This window comes from Rhincodon typus, chromosome 9 (assembly GCF_021869965.1).
Source record: "Rhincodon typus isolate 14 chromosome 9, sRhiTyp1.1, whole genome shotgun sequence".
NCBI lineage: Eukaryota > Metazoa > Chordata > Chondrichthyes > Orectolobiformes > Rhincodontidae > Rhincodon > Rhincodon typus.
Window position 1 is genome coordinate 22,289,538 of NC_063340.1, and position 19,662 is coordinate 22,309,199.

The following is a 19,662-nucleotide window of genomic DNA, read 5'->3' on the forward strand; positions in this document are numbered from 1 at the left end:
AAATAACAAATGCACTGCACCTTATTAAGGGGCTGTGCTCCAAAAGCTTGTGTGATTTCAAATAAACCTGTTAGACTAAAATCTGGTGTCATGTGACTTCTGACTTTGTCCACCCCAGTCCAACACTGACACTTCCACATCATGGAAAAATGACGGCAGCACTTTTTATTAACCAGCGTCTGTGGGACCAGGAGTATGGCGATTGATCAAATATTCTGGCTAATCAAAAGGTCCACATAAAATTGCACACTAAGTACTAGAAACATAATGCAGGGGGTGTACACATCACTGTCATGCTTTATTTACAGCATAGATCAACTTTGCATTAAATAAAACTTACTGGCAGTGAGCCTTCTCACTCGCACCCTCAACTGACTACTTAGACATCGCAGAGATCGTGATAACACAGTAAACTTCCGCCATTTGAAGAATATAGTTTTTGCCAGTTTGTTGAGAGTGCTAGTTCATAAGGTGTCAGTTAAAACAAAATTTGCTGTAGTTGACTATGTTTATTTCAAGCCTGTTTTGGTTACCTGATGAGACATACAGTGTTGGGACTGGGTGGGTATGGGGAGCTATATATTTGTTTCAACCTTCTATATAAATAATCCCCTTCTTTCAATTTCACCATTATTCACTTAAATCCTACCATAGAATTTAACATTTCAATCTTAACATTGTACTTGAAAACAAAGGTTTTATAGTACATCATGTTTTCGACAGAAGAATGATAGGATAGAGAGAATTCCTCTGCTGAGGAACTCCAAAATAAGTGGACACAAATTTAAATTTGAAGAAGGGTCACTGGACCTGAAATGTTAACTTTGCTTTCTCTCCATAGATGCAGCCAGACCTGCTGAGTTTTTCCAGCAATTTCTGTTTTTGTTTTAAATTTGAAAGATGGTTCCATGAAAAATGTCAAGAATTTCTTGACACAAAAGCTAGTAATAAACTGGAATTCCATCTTCCAAAATGCTGTTTAAGCCAGGTCAATAGAAAGTCTCAAAAATTTATGATGGATTTTAGTGACACATTATGAAAACGATTAAAAGTTAAAACATTAATACAAGTAGATATAGTTAATTGAAGATACAGAACGAATTGCGGGGTCTGAATCTTATGTTGTTTTCTTAAGTAAGTCTGAGTTGCATCAGGTTTTCTGGAGGGATTTCCGCCAAGGGGCCTGACAAGTTTACTTAACGTATCCTATCAAACTCACCTCATTAACTATCTGCCTGGGGGTACCTCTTGCCTGGTTTCTGCCCCATTTTGCCATGTACCATTCTAAAGACAACTTGCCACTCAGCAGATATCCCATAAATAACCAGCATTCCTTGCAATAACACCATCTTTAAAAGCCCATTGTATACATGGACAAGCGCTGTCAATCCAGAGTTATGCTGAACAGTTCCTGACATTTTCCCTGGATATGGCAGATGGGGAAATTGTCAGTCCATCTTGTAGGCATGAACCTGGATGTCCTGCTGAATGGGATGCTGCAGATGTCAGACTGCCTGTTTCCACAGAACCAGCAGAGGAGGCCATAGCACTAGACCATGCCAGCTTGGTCTGAGGTTGCCAATTGTGTTAAAGATCTCTGTGCTGTCTGGAGAACAATGACCTTTTCTACTCTGCCAGCGTATGTGCCACCATGTTTTCTCTGATACCTCACGCCTACTATATCTGTGTTACTGTACCCATCTCCCACTAATGTTCATATTCACCACTCTCATTAATCTTCCTTCATTGCAACCCTGACACCCTGCATGCTTTCTATGATACCTAATGACTTGCTCAGGACACCTCCTGCTTGAAACAAAAATAACAGCTGTGCCACCTACTTTCATGAGATAACAAGGTGTAGAGCTGGATGAACACAGCAGGCCACACAGCAGGCCAAACAGCATCAGAGGAGCATGAAGGCTGACATTTCGGGCCTAGACCCTTCAGAGAGGTTTCTGAAGAAGGGTCTAGGCCCGAAACGTCAGCTTTCCTGCTCCTCTGATGCTGCTTGGCCTGCTGTGTTCATCCAGCTCTACACCTTGTTATCTCAGATTCTCCGGCATCTGCAGTTCCTACTATCTCTGAAACAACCACTTACTTTCATCTTCCTTAATACCTGTCCCTGTCTCATTCCAGGAGGAAAGTAGCCCACAATAAGGCAGAAAGAGTCAAGATAGGTAATGGGCTGCCCAGCATTTGACTTCTCACCCCTTTTTTTGGGAGGATCCTGACTATTCATCTGACTGCATTCTAGCCACTGGATTAGTCAGTTAAGAGGCTGTTCTTGAACCACCTGAGTGAAGGCTATCCCCCTTGACTTGACTGGGGCATGCTGACAACCATGACAAGCTTCCCACCTTTGTGTCTGTGCTAAGCGGTAAGACAAGATAGATGTAATCTGAAACAAAAACAGAATTTGCCGGAAAAGCTCAGCAGATCTGGCAGCATCTGTGGAGAGAAATTAGAATTAATGTTTTGGGTCCAGTGACACTTCGTGAGAACTGATGGTTCCGTGGAAGGGTCACTGGACCTGAAATGTTGATTGATTTCTCTCCACAGATGCTGTCAGACCTGCTGAGCTTTTTCAGCAATTTCTGTTTTTGTCTCTGATTTCCAGTGTCTGCAGTTCTTTTCATTTTTATTTAGAAGTAATCTGAGCCTGGTATCTCTGGCTGAGGATGAAAGTGCTAAAAACAATGCAAGGTAGAAATGCTGTGAGCATTCAGGTAGGCTCAAAGTGACTGAGCACCATGACAGCTTGCGAAGAGTCCAGAGATGCAGCCTGGGCAAGTACATGAGCTGGGTCCGTGTCCTTGCTGCAGCATCACATTGATAGTTGTTGGTGCAGCATTAAATGCAGAAATGTCCTTTAAGGGGTTGGGAGATGGGCAGTGTGAGTTGTTCGAGGTCATGGGTGTGTACATGACCAGTGCCCATGGAACGTGCCCGGGGATGTTCATGCCCAGTGTCCAATATGGAGGCCCTTCAAAGCAAGTGATTAGCTGAATTCATCAGGCACTCCTTCCAGTTTCCTTGTCTAGCTTGGTAAGATAGGAAGCTGATATTAATAAGGTGAGTTGGGCCATTAACGAGGTATTCAACAAGAATAATCTCCCGTAATTGGCAACTTGCCACTGTCTAACAAACTCAACGTACCGTTTTAAAAACGTGTTAGAAGTGGAACGAGATTCTCCCAATGTCCAGGTGGACCTCACCAAACCATTACGGTCTGATTCTGCCATAAATTTCCCTATAGCCCATATTGCTCAGACTGCTGTAAGATTCTACCCTATGGGTGGAATGGCTTTGTCTTGTTCTTATATTCCTGAAGCCTCTTTGAGTCAACTATTATTAAATTTGCTATGTTGTTGTGGTGCAGTTCCCACAAAAATGGTAAAGATTGTATATGGTATTAATTAAATTTTGGTGGATGTAATCTTTTTCTCTCATTATTAAAGTAGCACATTTTTTATTGACAGGTTTTTGCAGTAGTAATTATATAAAAGAAAAGTATTTTCTATTTATCGTGACAAAGCATATCTGAATGTATTTGTTAGCATCACAGAAGATCATTTAAGATAAAGGACAAAGCCAACAGGCTGTTTTACTAACAGGAAAATGCTGAAAAAAATTGACCTTCTGCCTATAGGTGTTGACTGTTTTTCAGCATTTTAGGGTAGGTGATGGCCTATGGTATAGTCTCAGGTAGCAATCCAGAGACCCAGGTAATGTCCTGAGAGCCTGGGTTCAAATCCCATCATGGCATATGGTTCACTGATGTCCTTTTGGGAAGGAAACTTCTGTCCTTACCTAGTCTTGCCTACTTATCAGTCCAGACTCTCAGTGATGTAGTTGATTCTTAACTGTCCTGTGAAATACCTAGTGAGCCATTCAGTTGTATCAACTGCACGTAAAGAGAAAAGCAATGAACCTGGATGTGCACAGCCACTCCAATGTTCCAAGCATGGTAATTGGTGTCCAGAATGTACTGCTGTGCATGGTCTCAGAGATCCGTGCACCTGGTAGGAAAATTAGAGGCAACACTACTGAATGCAGTTGCCAAAATTAGGAGAGCTGTCTCTCAGATTAGTCAAGCAGCAGCCTACCTGGTCATAATCATGGAATCGTATCTTACACAGAAATGTTCCAGACAGCACCATCACTGGGTACGTCCTGTTAAATCAACAGGACAAATCCAGCAGAAATGGTGGCAGTCGTACTGAAGATGTATTCCAGAACTTGTTGCACCCCTAGACAAGCTGTCCCAGAACAGTCACAACATTAGCATCTACCTGATAATGTGGAAAATTGCCAAGGTATGCCCCTTACACAAAAGCAGGACAAAGCCAACATGGCCATTTTACTGCCCATCTGTCTATTCTCAATCATCAGTAAAGTGAAGGAAGGTGTCATCAACAGTGCCATTAAGCAACTCTTGTTTAGCAGTTATCTGCTCTTGGATACTCATTTTGGGTTCCAACAGGGCCACTCAGCAACTGACTTTATTACAGCCTTAGTCCAAACATGGACAAAAGCACTGAATGCCAGGGGTGAGGTGAGACTGACAGCCCTTGACATTAAGGCCATATTTGATGGAGTGTGGCATCAAGGAGCCCTAGCAAAACTGGAATCAGTGGGAATCTGGAGAAAACTCACTGCTGGTTGGAGTCTTACCTAGCACAAAGGAAGATTGTTGTGTTGGGTGGAGGCCAGTCACCTCAGTTCCAGAACATCTGTGCAGAAGTTCTTCAAGCTAGTGTCCTAGACCCAATCACCTTCAGCTGCTCATCAATGTCCTTCCTTGCGTCATAAGGACAGAACTGGAGATGTTTGCTGATGACTGCATGATGTTCAACACCATTCATAACTTCTTAGATATCAAAGTCTTCCATGCCCAAATACAGCAAGACATAGACATATTCAGACTTGGACTGACAATTAACAAGTAACATTTCTGCTACATAAATCCTCTCCTGTTGGCCATTGCCTGGCAATTAACTGTCACGTTTTGACATTCAATGGTATCACATTGGCTGAATGCTCACTATCAACATCCTTGGGGTTACCGTTGATCAGAAACTCAACTGGTCTGGTCATATATGTAATGAGGCTACAAGAGCAAGTCAGAGGCAAGGAAGACTGTAGTGAGTAACTCACCAAAGCCTGTCCACCATCTACAAGGCACAAGTCAAGAATGTGATGGAATAAGCCCCATTTACCTGGATGAGTGCTGCTCCAAAAACAGTTAAGCTTGACACCATTCAGGACAATGTAATCTGCTTGATAAGCACTACCTCCACAAACGTTCACTCCCTCCACTACAGATGCTCAGTAGCAGCAGTGAATGCTAGCTACAAAATGCACTGCAGAAATTCACCAGAGATCCTTGGACAGTACCTTCCAAACCTACAGTCATTACCATCTAGAAGAACAAGTGTGGTAGATCCATGGGAACGCCACCACCTACAAGTTCCCCTCCAAGTCACTCACCGTCCTGACTTGGAAATGGATCACCATTTCTTCAAGTCCCTGGGCCAAAATCTTGGAATACCCTCCCTAATGACATTGTGCTTGTACCTATGCCAAATATACTTCAGTTCCAGAAGTCAGCTCACCACCATCTTATCAACGACAGTTGTGAATGGGAAATAAATGCTGGCCTAGCCAGCGATACCTATATTCCATGGATTAATAAAAGAAAGTGTAGCATGCCAGTTGCTGAAGCTGATACTAATCACTGTTAACATTTCACAGACATTCTGATTATATATAAAAAGATGTCTTTTGAAGCTCTTGAGAATAATCCCAGTTAGTTTTAAGGAGCTTTGAATGCTTAGGGCAGCAGTTGGTTGAAAGCTAATCATCATTTATCTCATATCACTCTGAGACAGCTCTTTTAGACTATTTTGAGCCTCATATATACAAAGTATTCGAGATCAGACAGAAAAATATAGCTTGTTTTATTGTTCCACATTCAGTCTTTACATCTGTTATTGGAAACAAATGCTTTCTCTTCAATTTATAGACCATTTTTCTGACCGTTCCATGGATGGCATCAGAGTAAAGATACTATGATGTTTAGCATTGGAACTGTTATTTCTGGTACATTGCTACATGTTCACTGCACTCCTAGCTAGAATATTTAACTATTGACCATTGAGAAACATTTATTGATCTCTCGCCCCACATTGCTGTGTTTTGTTTTTTTTAAAACTGCTGAGCTCTCTATCATTACTAATTCTTACACATTACTAATTCCTTCACATAAAATTCTTTTTTAAAACCACAAGCTTTTTATTTGCAACAATTGCTGCAAGATAGAGTAAAACATAACCATCTATATGACCTCTGTTAGTAGTCTATATTGGTGAATAATAGACACTCACTAACACATTTTGAGAGTAGAACATGCCATGTTGTAAGGATGATATGAACACAGCCAGATGGAGCAATCTTGAAGGGCTGAATAGCGTACTCCTGTTCCTGTTTTCTGTATTTCTATGGATGCATGTTGGTTTGTGTATTACAGAGGGAACCAGAGACATTAGGGTCCTGATGAGGCCACACCTGGAGTACTGTGTGCAGTTTTGGTCTCCTTACTTGAGAAGAGATATACTAGCACTGGGGGGGGTGCAGAGGAGATTCACTCGGTTGATTCCAGAGTTGAGAGGGTTGGATTATGAGGACAGACTGAGTAGACTGGGATTATACTCATTGGAATTCAGAAGAATGAGGGGAGATCTTATAGAAACATATAAGATCATGAAGGGAATAGATAAGGTGGAGGCAGGGAGGTTGTTTCCACTAGCAGGTGAAACAAGGACTAGAGGGCATAGCCTCAAAATAAAGGGAAGCAGATGTAGGACTGAGGTCAGGAGGAACTTCTTCACCCAAAGGGTTGTGAATCTGTGGAATTCCCTGCCCAGTGAAGTGGTTGAAGCTACCTCGCTGAATGTTTTTAAGGCAAGGCTAGATAAATTCTTGAACAGTAAAGGAATTAAGTGATATGGTGTGTCGGTGGGTAAGTGGAGCTGAGTCTCAAACAGATCAGCCATGATCTTATTAAATGGTGGGGCAGGCTCGAGGGGCCGGATGGCCTACTCCTGCTCCTAGTTCTTATGTTCTTATGTTCTTATTATCATTGCAAAAGTTTAACTTCTTGAAGAAAAATCCAATTAGGTGCAAATATTCTTTTGCTGTATTTAACACAAATGCATAGGAAACATTTCTTGAACAGTTTCTAATGATCTAACAAGGCTGGAAAGGGTGAGTGATCAAGGTTTTTTTCTGGGAGCCCAGAACTAGAGGGCACAGGTTTAAGGTGAGGGGTAAACATTTAAAACAGACCTGAGGGGTAACGTTTTCATGCAGAGAGTGGTTTGTGTATGGAACGAGCTGCCAGAAGAGGTAATGGAGGCAGGTACAATTATAACATTTAAAGGCATCTGGTACATGGCTTTAAAAGGATATGGACCAAATGCTGGCAAATGGGACTGGGTGGACGTCTGGTCGGCTTTGACAAGTTGAACTAATGGGTCTGTTTCCATGCTACATAACTCTGTGACTATGACTAGAAGATCCATCCTCACGTGGTTCCTTAATCTGAAAATGTTACATTTTAAGAAGTGCCCAGAATGTTATTATTTTCAAAAATCAATGATAGCAGTTTGGATTGTAGAATTGCCTAAATGTCTGCCTTCTATTATTGTGCTGATGTTCATTAAACTACTGTGCAAAATTTGAAATATCTATGTTTTCTGTTGTCCTTTTCAGTTTCATTTCCTTTCTATCACCAAATGAGAGAGCATTTAAACATGATAATTGAGGGAATAGGTTAATTTGAGCATAAAGATTGCAGAGTGAACATACAGCTTTTTAAAACAAGATCTTCCAAAAGCCTCAAGGAAGCTGTGTTCTAGCAATCTCATCTTTGTTTTTGAATCTCTTTGTGACCTCACTCATCCCAAACTCTATAACTTCCTCCAACTGCACAACTGTCTAAAATATCTCTTTTCATCTAATTCTAGTCTCTTGAATATCCCGATTTAAATGCTTTTGGTAATCTCTAGTCCTAACCTCAGAAATATTCTTTCTACACCTCTCCACCTCATTTTCCTCATTTTAATACACTCCTTGAAATTCGGCCATCTGACCTAATATCATCTTATGTGGCTTGGTGTTGTTTTCTAAAATGGTCCTGTGAAGTGCCTTGTGGCATTTAATACAGAAAAGCATGATATCATAGAATTATTATGGTGCTGAAGGCCATTTGGTGCATCATGTCTGCACTAGCTCTCCAATAATCTTTGCGACTTAATATCATTCATCTGCACTTTCTCTGTACTGATGCCCATTGTTTCTATTTAAATAATGTCCATTTAAATACTGAATTGACTTTGCTTCCAACCATACTTTCAAGTAGTGCATTATCGACCCCAGCCTCTAGCTGTCTGAAAAAGTGTTTTCTCACATCACGTTTGCAGTTCGCTAAAAATCTCTGCCCTCTTGTTTACGAGCAGGAAAGGTTTCTCCCTACCTACCATATTCAGACCTCTCATGATTCTGAAAACTTCTATCCAATCTCGTCTTAGCTGCCTTTTTTCCAAGGAGAACAGTTTCAGTGTTTCCAGTTTCCCCTGGAAAAGTTTCTCATTCCTGGAACCATTTTTCCAAATCTCTTCTGTGTTCTGTCCATTGCGTTCACATCCTTGCTATAGTGCAGTGCCCTTAACTGTACACAATGCTCCAGCTGTGATCCAAAACAAAACAGCCTCGTATAAGTTCAGCATAACCTTCTACTTCCTGTGCCCTATGGCCCTAGAAATAATGCACATGAAACTGCGTGCTTTATTAGTGCTTTCTCCACCTGTCCTGTCACTTTCGATGATCTATACAAATATACACTAGGTCCCACAACTTCTGACCCCCTTACATTTTGTAGACCCCTATTAGGTTGTCTGTCCATGTTCTTCTTACCAAAATGCATCATCTCACAGTTCTGCACATGGAACTTCTACTGCTAACTATCTGCCCACTTCACCCATTTGTTTATGACCCTTTGGAGTTCTGTACTGTCCTCCTGTTTCAAGTTTCATATCATCTACAAATATTGAAATTGTCCTCTGCACATCAAGATCTTGAAAAATATCCATTGGCTTACTCTCTGTTTCCTTTTACTGAGCCAATTCCTTACCATGTTGCTACTGTCCCTTTTATTTCATGGGCTGTAAGTATTTGTTCTTGCTAGTCATATTGTTGAGTAGAATGGGTGCACAATTTAAATATCCTACTGTTTCTGAAAAGGAATCTATGATGACCAGGAAATGGGATTCATAATAAAAGTACTCTCTCTGTCTCTTATTTGATAAAATGGATCTCATTTTAGACAAACATCCAGAATACAATACCTAAATAGCGAAGCAATTTTGAATGTTTTGAGTCACATCACAGATTGGTTAATAACTTAGATTACTGGAAGATGTATTACATTCTATTTTGTTTATCGCTTGAGGAGCCATTACATGTATGGAAAATTCTCTTCTCTTTATCCATATTCCAGTGGGAATTGCAGATGGAGGCAATAAGAAAAAACGGGGGAGCAAAGTAGAATCAGGAAAAGAAAATCAATCTTTTCACTCTTACTTGTATTTCTTCCCCTTTCATTTTCCTTCCCTGAAGGCATTTATTTCTGCTTGCACGGCTCTCCATAGTTTCTGACTGTGTGACCATGACATTGTATTGTATATTGTCGAAATTATGAATGTCAGAAAGCTGTTTGACAAGGAAGACAAGATACATCAGAGTTGAGCCTAATTTTTTGCTTCACTAGAAATATTAAGCTAACTGTAGGATTAGCTCCCCTCTCATCTAAATGCAACTAATTCAGCATAGATTGAGTCTCTAAATAAAGGAATTCCTGGTCTATGTGACTCAGTTGCATGTAACCTTTTTAAGGTGAGCCATCAAGAGAGCTAGGTTTGACAATGTCTAATATTAAATTAGTATGGAATAAAAAAATTTGTTTTGAATTTTGAGGCTTTTAATGACTTCCCCAAAACTAGATTCTAGGGATTTCTGTTTGATTATTCATTGTTAAGATGATATTGATTTTGCATTTATTGTCTATCCTTGGTTGCCCTGAGAAGCTGTTAGTGGTTACCAATGTTATAGAAATACTAATGAATGGTTTGCAAAGCCACTTTGAATGGCGGTCACCCACATTGGCATGGGCTTAGAGTTGCACTGTTACCAAACTAGCAAAGGATGGCAAATTTCCTTCCCTGAAGAACATTAGTGGATCATTTTGTTTTGCAATAGTCTTAAAGCTGCTTGACTATTTTTGAATTTTACCGATGCCAGCCCTTCGTTTTCCAGCTTTTAAAAAAATGACTTCAGATTTCTAATTTGAACACTCATTTTTTTGTATCATTGGTTCAGGCTTGTTCCAAATTTTTCATTGTTCTTCAATCTTATAAGACACACTCTCAGATTTATTATTTTCATATTGAATTAGATATAGTCATCCTTACTGTACAAATCAAAATGAAGAATTGAATCTATTTGTATGTTTGAAATCTTTAAAGTAATTTAATTTTTATTGCATTGCTGCTGTTTGAAGCACAAACATATAAACATGTGCTTCTTTCTCTGTATATATATTTGTTCATGCAGGTGATTTTGGCCCAAAAATTTATTTCTCAATAGTCAAATGTTTCAATTCTGTCAGAGGAGTCCAGAGACACCAATACCCTTCTTTATCAGTATCTGTTCATAAAATACACAAGAACAACAAAAATCCATTGCTTCTATCAAAGGATGAGGCACTTTGGCATGTTACATTTATCAAAGAGTACCTCCTTGAGAATTATTTCAGATTTACTAACAACAGAAGTAATACTCTGCCTGCATGAAAATTAGACTTCTGTTCACTCAAGCATTTTGCAGCTGATTTAGTTCAATTTGCGCCAGGTATTTCATTTCTTAAAATTCCTTTTATTTAAATAAAAACAGTCAAATTATGTGCCTGAAATTAACAGTCAAATATTCCTGAATAACATTCTGGCAACAAATGTCACCATAAAGTAAAATGATCTCCTGTAGCTGTGGACAGGACTTGATATATTGAAAACCGGCAGTTAGATTGAGACAATACTATTTAATCCCATAAAGTGGAGAACAAGAACAGATAGACAGAGATCTGTTGTTTTCAAGCTTTTCTCCTGTTGGTGACAGAACCATTTTAGTGCATCTTAACTAAAGACTGCTTCATTTGAAGTATTAAATTTGATAATTACCCAGCCAATGGTAGACATTAAAACCTAGTGTAATATCTGGGTTACTACACAACTGATGCCTCATGACCAGCAATTCTCTTCCCCAACTCCTATGCCCTCCTCCTCCTCCCACCCTCCTACCACCACCACCCAACTCGACTAGATTCCAAAGCTAAACTACCAGACTATCTCCTGACCACCAGACAATCTTCTTTGACTTGACAGCGCCTCACAGCACCAGGGACCCAGGTCCGATTCCGCCCTTGGGCAACTGTCTGTGTGGAGTTTGCACATTCTCCCCGTGTCTGCGTGGGTTTCGTTCAGGTGCTGCAGTTTCCTCCCACAATCCAAAGATGTGCAGGCTAGGTGGATTGGCCATGCTAAATTGCCCGTAGTGTTCAGGGATGTGTAGATTAGGTGGGTTATGGGGGGATGTTCTGTGGGTCGGTGTCGACTTGTTGGGCTGAAGGGCCTGTTTCCACACTGTAGGAATTCTATGATTCTTGACAACCCCTCCTGTACCTTCTTAATAACTACTTTGGACCTAACTACCCATTCCTAACCCTCCCGCCTGCCCTGAATGCCAACGTCATTCAACCAGACATTCCTCCCACACTTCTGACCACCCAAATATTCCCCACTATCTGACTTTCCCCTGCCATCCCAACCTGCAGGGTTCATTTTCAGTGCTTTGGAGATCCAGGTTCTGTTGTCTGCCATGGACATGAAATCTTTTGTTTTGTGATGCAGAGTTGTTGGCAAATTTTCTTTGTTATTAGCTCAGTGTTTTGGTCTTTTAAGTTTTTATACCTTTAAATAAGTTTTGTTTTGCTTTTACTGTTCTCTAATCGCTATGCAAAACTTTTCCTCTCGAGAGTTTCCTTAGCATTTTCCATGTTGCTCAAAGATGCACTCTGTAAAATCGTAGGCCTAAATAATAGCTATTCATCAGCTCCACTTTAAGTCTATAAAAGTTAAATTATTGCTTCGTACATACGCACAGTTGAGTATAAACATTGTTGTAACAATGTCCTCTTCTCAGAACATCACAGTGAGCATTTAGCAAGAATGAGAATGTCTGAGATTCCAAGTACACCCTTCCTCTTTCAAGTATATTAGACTGTACTGAATTTATACAATACCAAGAAGATAACTACTCACAAGAACTGACAAGTGATCATTCTAACCATGTGCATCAATCAGTCAAAGGCCTCAACCTATCAACGTTTATTTGTCTATCTTGTTAGCAAAGAAGTTCTGGAATTAAATGACTGTTATCCATTACCAATACTATTGCGGGAATCTCTGTGATATATTTAATGTATCTGCTTATTGATATCTAATTCTACATTTCCTAGAGACATTGCCCAGTGCTTTGTACTCTGAATCTGCCATTTAAGCTCACCAGGCCGTTTCCATTATCCATTCCTTCCCGTGTCCCCACGCTATTGCAAATGTGTGCAGGAAAGAAGCAGTATATGATTAAAGTATTTTTTATTTATTCATGTGATGTAGGCATTGCTGGCTGGCCAGCATTTATTGTCCATCCTTAATTGCCCTTGAGAAGGGGTGAGCTGCCTCGTTGAACTGCAGCAGTCCAATTGGTTTAGGTGTACCCGCAATACTCTGAGTGAGGGAATTCCAGAATTTTGATCTAGTTACACTTAAGGAACAGTGTTAATTTTCAAAGTTAGGATGATGTATAGCTTACAGGGGAACTTACAGATGGTGATGTTCCCAAGTATCTGCTGCTCTTGTCCTCCTAGATAGTGGAATCTAAGGAGCCTTGTCAAATTTCTGCAGTGCATCTTGTAGATGATACACACTCCTACTACTGTGCGTCAGTGGTGGAGGGAATGAAAGTTGTGGATGTGGTGCCAACCAAGAAGGCTGCTTTATCCTGGATGGTATCAAGCTTCTTGAGTTTTGTTGGAGCTGGACTCATCCAGGCACGTGGTTAGTATTCCATCACACTTCTGATCAAACCTGATCCCATTTCACAAAATCGTGTTGACTCTGCCTCATTACGTTAAACTTATTCAAGTGCCCTGCTTTAATTTCTTCAAGAATAGCTTCCATCATTTTCCCTATGACAGATATTAAGGTTACTTGCCTGTAGTTTCCTAGTTTCCTGCCTTCTGACTTCCTTATTTTTTGAAAAAAATGAATTATGTTCACTATTTTCCAACCTAATTGAACAGTCCTGAATCAAGTGAGATTTTTGAAAATTAAAATCATGGCATTAACTCTTTCACTTGCCACTTCTTTTGAGATCCTGAGCTAATGACCATCAGGACATGAATGTTTGTCAGGCTGCGGTTCTAGCAGTTTACTTAGTGCCACTTTTGTGGTGATTGTGACTTTCCTGAGTTCCTCCAACCCTTCCATTTCCTGATTTATCACAGATTCTAGCATGTACCTTATATCTTCCATACTGAAAACAGGGACAAAACCTGCACAATTTATATGCCCATTCCATATTTTCCATTATTTAGTCTCCATTTTTACCCTTTATCAGAACACTGCTCACTTTGTTAAATCTTTTGAATATTTATAGAAACTCTTACTATCCGTTTTTATATTTCTGACTGACTTTCTCTCAAACTCTAAAAGTCCCCTGCTTATTAATTTTTTGGCCATTCTTTGCTATTCTTAAAATTTCATCCAATGTTCTGATATGCCACCTGCCTGCCACCTGTGCTTTTTCTTTTATTTTGATGCCACCTTTACCATTTCTAGTTAATCATGGATAGGTGCATCCATCCGTTAGATTTTTATTTGCTTGTTGGAATATATTCTGTGTTTTATGCAAAATCCCCTTAAATGTCTGCAATGACATTTCCATTGACCTATCTTTTAGTCTAATTTGCCAAGTCACTTTATATGTGCTTTTATGTCATCATAATTGCTCCACCCTAACATATGGTTACAGTTAGAGGACTTGTATATCACTCTTGCAAGTAAAGTGTTCCCTTTTATCATTTCTGATTGCTACCCAAACTGTTTCCCTAATTTGGTTTCCTGAACTAAGGTCATCCATCTCTATTGTGTTAATATCATCATTAACTTTGGCACCCATTTTAGCTCGTAGTTACTTCACCTTATATTCCAACTAATGAAGCCACACTCTACCTCTTCCTAATTTCCTGTCAGTGCTAAATGGCATGTACTCTTCATAGTTCAGGTCCCAATCCATGTCATCCTGTAGCCATGTCTTTGTAATGACCGCCAGATTGTATTTATTCTTTTCTATTTGCAATCTCCCTTCATCTCTTTTGTTTCAAATGCTACATACATTCAGCTTTGGAGCCTTTCATTTTATACTTTTACTCTCTTCAAATATTCAGTCTTATCTGTTGGTTGACTCTTAGACTCGTTACTCTATCGCTTCCTGTCACAACTTGTTTATTATTTCCCATCTTAATATATTTCTCTTTAGCCTTGATTTCTACTCCTCCTAAATTTGATCCCTTGCTCCCGCTATTCAGTTTAAAACCCTCTCTATTTTCCCAATTACATGGTTGGCAAATACACTGGCCTTGACATGGTTCGGGTGGTAACCATTTCATTGATACAGATCCACCTTCCCCATTACTGGTGCCAGTGCCTCACGAACCCAAACTCCCACATCAGTCTTTTGACCTACACATTCATCTCGCTAATCTGATTTTCCCTCAGTCAATTTGCATGTGGGTCAAGTTATACAGCAGAGATAATGACCGTTGAGGTTCTGCTTCTCCTTTTGGAGTCTCTCTTCTCATACTGACTAATCAGAACCTTCTCCTTTGTCATGCCGATACCATTAGTACCTACATAGACTACAACGGCTGGATCCTTTTCTTTGGTTGCAAGTTCCTAAGCAGATGTCCCAAGTCTTGGCAGTAAGCAGGCATCACTTTTATTTGGACACTTGCTGTTTGCAGCAGAGAACAGTGTCAGTCCGCCTCATCACAATTACTTCTCCTACAATTATGACAACTGCAAAATTCCTTTTCATTCCCCTCTATTGAAAGGTTTCCTATGCCATTGTGCTATGATCAGTTAGCTCATCTACCTTGCAGCACTGTCTCTTAACCAAACATTGAAAAATATTTCAAAACATCAGGACAATGAAAAGGTTGACATTCCTGCCCTCTAGGTCCCCTTGTGGATCCCAGCCTTGCTAACAGTCGCACTTTTCTGTCCCTGAATCCTGACCAAATCAGACAACATTACCCTAATAAATGTGACTGCCTCCTGGTACAAGGAATCAGATAATGTTTCCTCTCTCTGATGTGTCACTGTGTCTGTAATTCAGCTTCCAGCTCTCAAATTGAGATGAAGCTACTCAAAGTTTCAACACTTACCGCAATTGCATTTGCATCTAGGAGACCATCCCCTGCACACCACACCGCGCCCCCCCCCCCCACCATGCTGAAACTGCGGCACACCACCTGTCATGCCAACCTTAATGTGTTCTAAATAAATAAATATTGAATTGAATAAATTAATTAAGTTGAACCTAAGGAATAGAATAAACTTTGGTCACTTAACAGATGCTGAGCTGATAACTAGTTTCCTCTTCCGTAGCAAAGTAGGAATCAATTCCCGAAGCTGAAAAAGTTTGGGAAAGTAAAAGCAGCAGAACACCTCCTTTCCTTCTTCCTTGACCTAGTTTAGCCACTTAATTCCTGCACTGTATTGCACGTTTCATTCAAACGCAAAGTTACGTTAAATTGGCTTGTTTTATATGCTCCTAAAAAAAAGGCCTTTCTGACTCATTTCATGGGGATCCAATTTCAGCTGTTTATATTTAAATAAGCTGTTCTTTCACTAGAAGACTTGTTAAAACCTTGCTTAAGGCTGGTAACTACAGAATTTAAACTATAGATTTCAATTTTAAACCCTAAATCTCACCCTCACCGACTATGCACTAAATTAGATTTTCACAAAATGAGAATACAGATTTTTATACTCAACAACTGCAGATATTCAGTCCTCAGTTATCAGCCCACAGGAATGAATAAATACTTAATAACTAGCAATATTTCAAAAATGAACATGCTACATGTACTGAAGCCAGGCAGCATCAGAGGAGCAGGAAAGTTGACGTTTCGGATTGGGACCCTTCTTCAGCCCATTTCTGAAGAAGGGTCCTGACCTGAAACATCAACTTTCCTGCTCTGATGCTGCCTGGCCTGCTGTGTTCCTCCAGCTCCACACTTTGTTATCTCTGACTCCAGCATATGCAGTTCTTGCTATCTCTATGTACTGAAGCTGTGTTTTGAAGTATAGAAAACAAGTTAGACCACCACACACCATTTGCAAGTTTTGCGATTTGTTTTCCTACTGGGTGGCAGTTGTGGGGCTTTCTATATGATAAACCTCAGCCAAAGTCGATTTATCATCCAATCAGCAACCTCTTATCTTGTCTAAATTGTTGTTATGATTTAAAATTCAACAATTTTTGCATTTGTCTTCATGAGTACAAGGTGAAGAACTCTGGCAACGTATGTCTCTCTTCAGCAGTTTTCCACTTTGAGAAGTAATTACATTTTCCAGTCAGCATTATCATGATTGTTGAACATACATATAACTCATGTAAAAGAAGCAAAACTATTTTACTTGCCATTAAACTCGCCATGCTTCTAATCCATAGATCACATCTCTGTGCACCTGAAGAAAAATGCAGCAAATGCTGAAGTCTGGCCACCTCCATGAAAATTAATTTGCCTGGGAAAGACTTTCATGTTCAATGTGTAACTGAGTCCAGGATTTACCCAGCCATTTCCACAAATGGGGAAATTCTGGCAGTAATTTTTGTCCTTGTTGGCACTCTGGGCATTGCCCCACCAATGTGGCTCAGTCTGCATCCATGCCTGGCCACCAGACATAACTTTTCACCAACATCTTCATTTTGGAAACCCTTAGATGACCCTGATGGTGTTCAGCCAGTATGTGGCAGCGACCTTTGCTAGCGACAATCACTCTTGCTCCCCATAATACTATGTTGTCCTTTGCTGTGATCTGGTCTGACTGGGTCCACAAAGGTTTCAATTCTGATTGTGATGGCCCTTTGGTTTCCGTCATCATCGCCAGCTTTTTCATTTTGGCCAGACTGGATCTTTCTGCATCCATAGTCTGATATTATCAGCTGTGATCGGAGGTGTGTCCAGAAAAATTTAAAACCATTACGGACTCTTCCAATGGCAGTACCACCAGTGGCGTATCTGCCTGTGGGAGGCAGCTCAATGCTTCCGCATTTGCAACTTGGCCTCCCGGACAGTGTTCCACCTTGTAATTATACATATTTAGTATTAATATAGATTCGTTCTGAATCTATAGCCTTGTCCTCTTTAAGTAGGCCTAGCAGGGCTGTGGTGCATTATTATTACAAATTTGTCTATAACGGTATCAGTGGAACTTCCTGACTCCAAACATGACTGCTAAACTTCCTTCTCTATCTGGGCGAACTTACACTCTTCATTAGCCAAAGTCCTGGATGCATATGCTATTGGGCATTACTCTTCATTGGGCCACCTATGAACTAATGCTACCCTGATGGCATATGGGAAGACATTGCATGTCAGTACCAGATCTCATTTGGCATCACAGTGTGCCAACACCTTAGAGGATCATAACTATGTCTTCACTTCCCTGAAAGCCATGGCATGGCTATGCAGCCATTTCCAAGGCTGATCCTTTTTTAGGAGTTGATGAAAAGGTGCCAGGATGGAGGCCAGGTTATTTATGAGCTTTTCGTAATAATTCATCAGCCCAAGGAAGACCTAAACTCCAGCCCAGGCATCTTTGATTGCCCTCACTTTATCTTCCAATGGTGTAACCCGGTCTTGTCAACTCTGTAGCCCAAGTATGTCATTTGTGGGACTGGAACATACATTTTTCCCATCTTAGGTATATACCCGCCTGGGAGAAACGTCTAAAGAGTATATACAAGTTCTGTAAGTGCCCCTTATTGGTCTTCCCCGTTGTTAGCACGTCATCAAAACAAATGGTGACCTGGGGTCGACTTTGTAAAATGTTCTGCATTATTCACTGAAAAATTGCACAGGCTAACAATATCCAAGATGGCACTCTGATATATTGGTACAAGCCTTTATGAGTATTAATTATAGCGTACTTCCAGGAATCCTCATCTAACTGTAATTGCAAATATGCATGGCTCATGTACAGTTTCATGAAGGACTGCCTGCCCCCACCAGCTTTGCGTAAAAATCTTCAATGCGAGCGATTGGGTATTTATCCAGCTCCGAAAAGCAGTTTACTACTTGTTTAAAATCCCCACAAATACGAACTGATTCACCGGACTTCAAAATCAGTACAATTGGTGCTGCCCATTCCACAAACTGAGCTGGTTTGATGATTCCTTCACTTTCCAGCCCCCTGATTTCTGCCTCTACCTTTGCCCGTAAGGCAAATGACCACTGTGCAGGCCTTGCAGAATTGTGGAATTGCTTCCTGGCTGACATGCAAAGTGGCCTTGGCTCCCTTAATAGTCCCTCGACCTTCCTGAAAGACTTCTAGGCATTTAATTAGGACTTCACTCAGGCAGCCATTTTCTAATCGAAAAATGTCGCACCCATCTAGGTAAATCTCTCTCAATCAATTTGGGCCTGAGCCTTTTACTAGAATCAGTGGTAACTGAACCAGCTGCTTTTCATAAGAGATTAGTACTATAATTTTTCCTTCTTTATTAATCGTTTAGTAATTATTTGCATAAATATTTTTACATTCTATCCAAACTTCTGATTGCCACCTGTCTTTGTAGAGTTATGTTTCTCTTTTGAGTTTGATATGATCTTCAACCATTTTTTGTTAGCCATGGATGATGGGTCCATTCCTGGGAATTTTCTTATTTGTTGGAATCTGTCTGTGCTTCTGGAATATTCCCTTAACTGCTTTCCACTGCATCTCTATTGACTAATCCATTAACCATAATTGCCCGTAGCAAAACACTAGTCTTGGAACTACAGTAATTAATCCTATTCATTTGGTCAAAATCAGGTCTGCCATAGCGTGCTCTCAGGTTAGTGCTGTAACATGCTGGTCTAAGAAATTGTCCTGAAAATACGCAATGAATTCCTCCTCTAGACTACTTTTTCCCCATCTCGTTTTCCATATATATAGATTAAAATCTCCAATGAAAATTGCTATACCCTTTGACAACTGTTATTATTTCTTCCTTAAAACCTCATCTGAACATGCAGTTACCTGTACACAACTCGCAAACGTGACCTGAGATAGTAGGAACTGCAGATGCTGGAGAATCTGAGATAACAAGGTGGAGAGCTGGATGAACACAGCAGGCCAAGCAGCATCAGAGGAGCAGGAAGGCTGACGTTTCGGGCCTAGACCCTTCTTCAGACCCTTTTCTGAAGAAGGGTCT

General features: G+C 40.3%; 1 protein-coding gene across 1 annotated transcript in view; it reads left to right on the top strand.

Annotated features, from left to right (window-relative positions):
• The window catches only part of LOC109932738 (protein quaking-like), a 464,330-nt gene that overhangs the window by 440,169 nt on the left and 4,499 nt on the right, over nucleotides 1-19,662 (top strand). The gene's annotated exons all lie outside the window — the stretch shown is intronic.